A 7,320-nucleotide genomic window follows, 5' to 3' on the forward strand; every position below is an offset into this window, starting at 1 on the left:
TATACTTTTTGTACTTTCTATTGTTGATTTCTAATTTTACTGTACTAAGGTCTGATAATATGCATGGTATAATTTTGGTGATTTTACATTTATTTAAAATTGATTATTGATCTGAGCAACCACTTTGAAGATAACAATAAGCAATGTACTAACCATTATTACTCTCCTACTATCTTGTTTAGAAATTTTATATTCATTTTTAGTGCTTTTATAGTTTAGAATTTTAAAAAAGTTGATTATTGTCTAGTATGTGGTTGATTTTAGAAAGAGTTTCAATTTAGGTGGCATTCTCTGTATATATCTAGTCAGTCCATTTTTGCAAAGATTTTGTATAGCTCTGATATTTCTTTGTTGTTTTTGTTTAGTTGATCTATTTTGGTTTTTTAAAAAATTATTATTGATTTCAATTTAGTTAAAAGTCATGAAAAGCCAGCAATAGTAGGGCTGGACAAATCCTTGATTGCACCCATGTTTCACAGGAGTGGACAGCAGCACTGAGTCACACTGAGAGCAACACTTCTCCGCCTTCCTGGAAGGATGTTTGTTAGATAATGCAAAGGACAGGCAGCTACTGAACAGTGGGATGACCATGCAAGAACGCCCAACAATGGGCACAGGTGTGCAATGAACATCATGACTGACTTGGGCTGAAAGGCAAGGAGAAAAACTAACACATAAGGTAATGGGGGAAGACATGTTACTAAGAATTTTTTTAAATTAATACAACAAATGAGCTCTTACTGTCTTCCAGCCACCTTTATAGAGGGCAGCATATTCCAAGGTAATTCTTATTCTTTCCATAATTTTTAGGGTGATACACAAGTAGTCTGCTTCTGCCCTCTTATTCCACCACGAGGAAACAGACAAGATCACTTACACACCTTCTAAAGCTCTGGATTATACAAGTGATCAACAAATAATATTTATTTCATACCTAAGCATAAATAGCTACAGAGATTACTGTTCACTTTCCTCTTCCATGACCTCAACTTTGCGGGGCCCATAGAGCAGAACATATGCAATATGCTAGTCGCCACCACTGGAGAGCTGCAAGATGTCTTCAGGTGTTACAATGCTGACCTTATCATAGTCAAACTTGATCCACTCATCTTGTTTTCTTTTTACCCATGATACATAATGACCTGAAGAACTCAACCTTCCTTGGTGAGTTAGCACTGCTTGTAGGTCATAGTATCCACAGTTATTGGAGCCAATATCATCTGCAAATGAAAAAGGTTCGTATTTAACTTCTTTTTGGGGACTACTCTTCTTGTCACTTGTATTTGGCTGCTGATTCACTTTTTTATCTATATCCTTAAATTTTGATTGAAAAGAAACCATTTTCTCTTGAAGTTCAGGTGTACAAATTCATACACGTCTAACATAAGGGGAAATTTAACATCCTTAAGAACTTGGGCATTTACTGATTCCTTCTCTTTATAAAAAAAATCGAACCATCTGAATAGTTAAATAAGCAGGTAGCTGGCTGATCTTGGAAGATTTGATGTACAAAGCATTTCTTTGCAATGTTGGAGACTGTTTGGTAATTTCTTTTTGAAGTCGCAATTTGAGTCCTGCATAAAGATACTTGACTTCTTGATTAATAAAACAGCTAAGTTGCAGCTGATTTTCCTTTCCTTTGGTGACTTCTTCTCCTTCAGATTCTGTACATTTCATGGTAGTTTCAAACTCAACACCAAAGAACTGATCAATTAAACTTTTCTTTTTAGTAGGTGTCACAGCTTGTGCAGATGAAGAATCTGTCTCTTTAACGGAATCATCCTCTATGGCTTCCAATTTCTGCTGCAACACTCACATCATTTGTATCCAACATTCATCAGCATCCTGTTGAAGATACTGTTCTTGTTCACCTTTCTCCACAAACTGTGGGAAAGCCATGTGTAAAAACTGCAGAAGAATAATAGGTGGAATACTAGACGAAGTTTTATCCATGGAATCAAACAAATCTCTAAGGGTTGCAGTAATATACTGTGCAGAAGTCATTTCCCCTGAAGCTCTCAAGGCACCTGCATACCTTTTAAGGGTACCTTTGAGTTCAGGCACAGAACGAATGCATTGGACTGTAGCATTCATGTAACAAGTGTTATCAAGGTTTGTCAATCCACATGGTAATGCCATAGCAGAAGCTAGCTGTTCTTCTGTCATGTCTTCAACAAAGACAGTTTTAGCTGCAGGTTCTTCTGGAAGAGCATCTGCTGACCCCATCATTAATAGTCATCCCATTTTTTATTTTTATATTCCCCCAATCATCATCCTTCAGGGTCCCTCCTTTCACCATGACTTTCTGCCTGGCGGTTGGACTCCAGTCAGTGCAAACAGCTGAGCCTTGAACACCATTGGAGGTTCATCAGTATTCAACTCTACACCTTCGAACTTCTCCTTTACCCATTTTACAGTAACTCACATCCTGGGTCCATCCATCCTTATCCTATTCCCCTGCTCCCGTCCATGGCTACCTCCAGGAAGCCCACAGTAGCTGTTCCACCTCCACCCTAGTCCTGAGCCCGGGACACACCCTCACCTCTCCCAGCACACTAGGATCACTACAGAAACCGAGTACAGAGGCATGGTGGGGCGCGAGGGGGGCGGGGGTGCTGGAGGGCTGGGCCTGGTGAGGTCAGCGGTGGGAAAGGGACCAGAAAATACTCATAGAGGTGGTCAAGGTGGACGCGCTATTCAGTTGATCTATTTTGAATCTGTCTATTTGTGATAGTGAGGCATTGATCTGCTCCTATAATTATGATTATATTTACTGAATTTTTATCTTCAATAATACTTTTTTCCCCATAATTTTATTGAGTAACAAATAGCAATGGGACAGTTTCAAATCAAATTGGCAGGACAGTTTCAATAATTAACACCTTGCATACATGCTTCCTAGTGGTTAATTGCTGTATAAGATGTAGACATGATATCCTATTTACAAACACTATTAGAACAAATCCCTCCATTCATTAAGATAATGTAACTATATATCTATTGTAACCATTTTGATACACAGATACCAAATGGGCATTCATCTGTATACCCTTTTTTGTTTAGTTCAGTTATTTGAATATTATAGGTGTGTTAAGTCAGCAAAATATTGGATGGTTAAGACCAAGGTAAAACAAGACCTATGCAACAAGAGTTGCAGCATTTGGGTCTGATAAGGTCAGTGAAATCCCCTCATGATTTATCCTGAGATCCTGTACCTCAGATTGTACATCCTTTGTCAGTGTCAGCCATGTGGATGAGTCACGGCCATTGCTTGGCCAATGTGCTCACTGTGAAAGCCTAAGAGAATATTTTCTCTCCATGTGACTCTCCTTAGGCACATTCTACATCATCGATCACTTTCCTCTTTGTCCCCATAATCTCCTTGATCAGAAAATTTGGGCCCCTACTAAGTTACTTGACATTACAGTACAAGTTCTCATATGTCCTGATCAATAGTACTTATTGTATGAAGTTCTGTGATTCTATCTTTGGTAGCTTTATGTTAATAGCTATTATAACTTCAGGGTGGAGTTTTCCTTTACCCAACATATAGTGAGTTCCTTTGTCTGTTTTGATAAATTATGGATAGAAGCCAACTTAGTCTCAAGATAACATAGTTAAACCTGATTTATTTTTCAGGTTCCTACTGCATAAACAATTATTTTCCATCATTCAATTTTAGGCTATGAGTTTGTTGATGAGTCAAATATGTTTCTTTTCTACAGCACATCATTGGATTTTTTTTTTCTTGATATATTCTTCTGCCAGTCTGTGTCCTTTTACTTGGAAGTTAGGACCATTAATATTGAGTTATTATTGATAGGTCCTGACTTAATCCTGTCAATGTCTTATCTTCCTGTTGATAATTCCCTATTTCTCCCTTCTAGTTAACTGCTACCCCTAACTAGTGTGTTTTATCTATTAGGCCTATTGTCATTATTAGCTTGTTTTCTCCCTTAAAGGTAACATTGAGAATTATTTTGGAGTACTGGTTTCGCAGTCACGAATTTCTTTAGGTGTTATCATAAAAGGATCTTATTTCTCAAGACCCAGTCCTAGCCCAGGCCCAGTGAGTGTGTGGGAGACCTTCTGGCTACCCTGCACCGGGGGGACCTATTACTGGTCCCATCCCAGGTGCAGCTTGGGTGAGACCCTCTTCTGCCCCCTTAGAATGCCACCCACCACTCCGCAGCACCTACCCCACCCCGTCCGCTAAGTAGGAATTTCTACCGCATTCTGGGAACACCCCGGACGCAGTACTAGCCCAGGCCCACTGAGTGTGTGGGAGGGCTACCTGCTAGACTGCGCTGGCGGGACCTACGACTGGTCCAGCCCAGGCGCAGGAAGGGTGAGACCCTATTCCACCACCTTGGACGCTCTCCCACTCCGCAGCACCTCCCCCACCCCGCCCACTGAGTAGAAATTTCTGCCACGTTCCAGGAACCCCCAGACCCAGTTCTAGCCCAGGCCCAGTGAGTATTTGGGAGAGCTTCCGGCTACCCTGAGCTGGTGGGACCCATTACAGCAGCTTGGGTGAGACCCTCTTCCAACCACTTGGTATGCCCCCACCACTCCGCAGCACCTCCTGCACCCCACCCACCAAGTAGGAATTTCTGCTGTGTTCTGGGATCTCCCAGACCCAGTCCTAGCCCAAGTCCGATCTGCACCTGAAATTCAATACCTGCTAAAGTTATAACTACAACGAAGATCTACAACAAACGTCAGAAGACAGTGCTACACAAAATGATGAGAAGGAACAAAATGCAACCTCAGAATCCAAGCCCACCCATAAAAAGTGCAGAGGACACTAACACAGAACAAATTGGGAATCACACAGATGATAGCAATGAATCAACGACTTCTGATATAAAGAAATAGCTGCAGAAAGCTATAGAGGAACTCAGACTGGAAATTTAAAACAATCCATGAATTAATAACATCTGCAGTAAAGAATCAAATGCACAAACACATAGAGGAAACCCAATGCCCACCCAGAAGAAGTGCAGAGGACGCTAGCTCAGCTCAAATGCATGAATTAATAGAGTCGATAGTAAATAAGCAACAGCCGAAAGTTATAGAGGAACTCAGAGCACAATTCTTTTCTGAAATAAGAAAGAATTCTCAGAACTCATAGCATCTGAACTAAAGAAGCAAATACAGAAACATAGGGAGGAAACACAATCAGAAAAAAACTGCAGTAAAAGAATTTATAACTGCTTCTAAAGAAGACATTGATAAAAAAAAAGAGATTAGAAAAATGATGGATTCCTTGAATGAGCAATACAGAAAAGAAATAGATAGCATGAAGTAGAGTCAAAGAGATATAGAGGAAATTAAAATCTGAATCACAAGCTTGCAAAACCATTTAAGTGAAAGTGAAGACCGAGTTTCAGATCTTGAAGATGCTGGTGCAGCTAGTGAAAAGGTAAGAAAGGATCTCTGAAAAACAACGAGGATGCAGGAAAGAATAATCCATCATCTGCAAGATGATGCAAAGATGAACAATATGAGACTAATAGGCATCAATGAGAAAGAAGGAGACAATACAAATGACATTAAAAAATACGGGCAGAATTAATAGCAGAAAACTTCCCAAATATGAGGAAACAATCTGACATTCAGGTAAACGAAGCATACAGAATGTCAAGTAACCTCAATCCAATGAAAACACACTGAGACACATAATAGTCAAGATCCCAGCATACACAGTGCGGCCGGAGTGCCAGGGTGACCTAATTAACTCACAGAGCTACGATGTTGACCAGAATCCTGGGCCCACGCAGCGGGGAGCTGGCTAAGAACAGGACCCCAACAGCCACCATGTGCGGTGTTGTGGGTACTGTGGGGCTGGTGTGAGCCACTGACAGGCAGCTGATCCTGGACTGGGTACCACACATCAGCGGCAAGTTTAAGAAGGATGATTAGCTACACCTTTCAGACCCCTGCGGCATCCAGTGATGCCAGATCCTCCCAGCACAGCGCCGACTACATGCAGAGAGCCCAAAGGACAGACACGAAGGAAGCCCATGGAAGAGCCTGGGACTGTCTGCTGCTCAACACGTGATATTCCAATGATCCGAGCATTAAACTTCACTGTCAAACGTCAAAAAAAGGATCCCAGAAATTTAGCACAAGAATAATATACTAAAAGCAGCTAGAGAAAAGAAGCAGATCATATTCAAATGAAATCCCATCAGAATTACAGAAGAATTCTCTTCACAAACCATGAAGGCAAGAAGAGCATGGAGAACAGTACTTCAAGTCCTCTATGAAAACAAATTCCAGCCCAGACTACTATACCCTGCAAAAATATCTTTCAATTTTGATGGAGAAGTGAAATACATTCATGACAAACAACAGCTAAAGAATTTAGTGAAGACAAAATCAGATCTTCACAGGCTACTGAAAGATGTTCTAGAGAGGGACCAAAACTATCAGAACTCCACGAATGAGATCAAAGCAACTAACTAAATAGGGCAAGAAATTAAACACAGGAGAAAAAGGAGTAAATGACAACAGGTAAACAACATGTCAATTGTAAGTCAATATATCTCAATTCCAACCATCAATGTAAATGGACTCAATTCACCAATTAAGAGAAATACTCTGGAACAGTGGATTAAGAAACAAACTCCAACAATATGCTGTATACAAGAAACACATTTAACTCATAAAGACATTCATAGGCTGAAAGGCAAAGGATGGAACAAAATACTACATGCCCCAGCACCTCAAAAAAAGGAGGGATAGCAGTCCTATTCTCAAACAGTCTGAACTTCAAACCACCAATCATCAAGCAAAATAAAGAAGGCCACTATATAATGGTTATGGGAAAATTTCAAGAGGAGGAGGTAACACTCATAAATATGTATGCACCAAACACAGGAGCACCCACCTATATAAAGCAAATCTTAACAGACATGAAAAATCTAATATCCAATACCACAATTTTAACACGAGACATAAACACCCCCTTATCTCCAAAAGATAGGTCAACCAGACAAAAACTTAGCAAAGAAATAAAAGAACTGAACCAGAGTTTGAAACAACTGGACTTGGTGAACATATACAGAGTGCTTCACCCAAACACAGCTGAATACACATTTTTCTCAGCTGCACATGGGTCATTTTCTAAAATACACCACACACTGGTCCATAAGTCAAGCCTAAGTATATGTAAGGAAACAGAAATTATCCCATGCACATTATCTGACCACAGTGCAATGAAACTGGAAATAAATGACAAAAGACACCAGAAAAAAACCCTAAAATACGTGGAAATTAAATGACACCCTACTCAGCAACCAATGGGTCACAGAT

At 40.2% G+C, this 7,320-nt stretch overlaps 2 pseudogenes; one reads left to right on the forward strand and one right to left on the reverse strand.

The window, feature by feature from the left end:
* Nucleotides 1-957: 957 nt before the first annotated feature.
* On the reverse strand, nucleotides 958-2,659 carry LOC101568952 (annotated as a pseudogene).
* Nucleotides 2,660-5,754: 3,095 nt separating this feature from the next.
* LOC101565487 lies at nucleotides 5,755-6,018 on the forward strand (annotated as a pseudogene).
* The last annotated feature ends 1,302 nt before the right edge of the window (nucleotides 6,019-7,320 follow it).

Source organism: Octodon degus, unplaced genomic scaffold (assembly GCF_000260255.1).
Source record: "Octodon degus isolate 3935 unplaced genomic scaffold, OctDeg1.0 scaffold00301, whole genome shotgun sequence".
NCBI lineage: Eukaryota > Metazoa > Chordata > Mammalia > Rodentia > Octodontidae > Octodon > Octodon degus.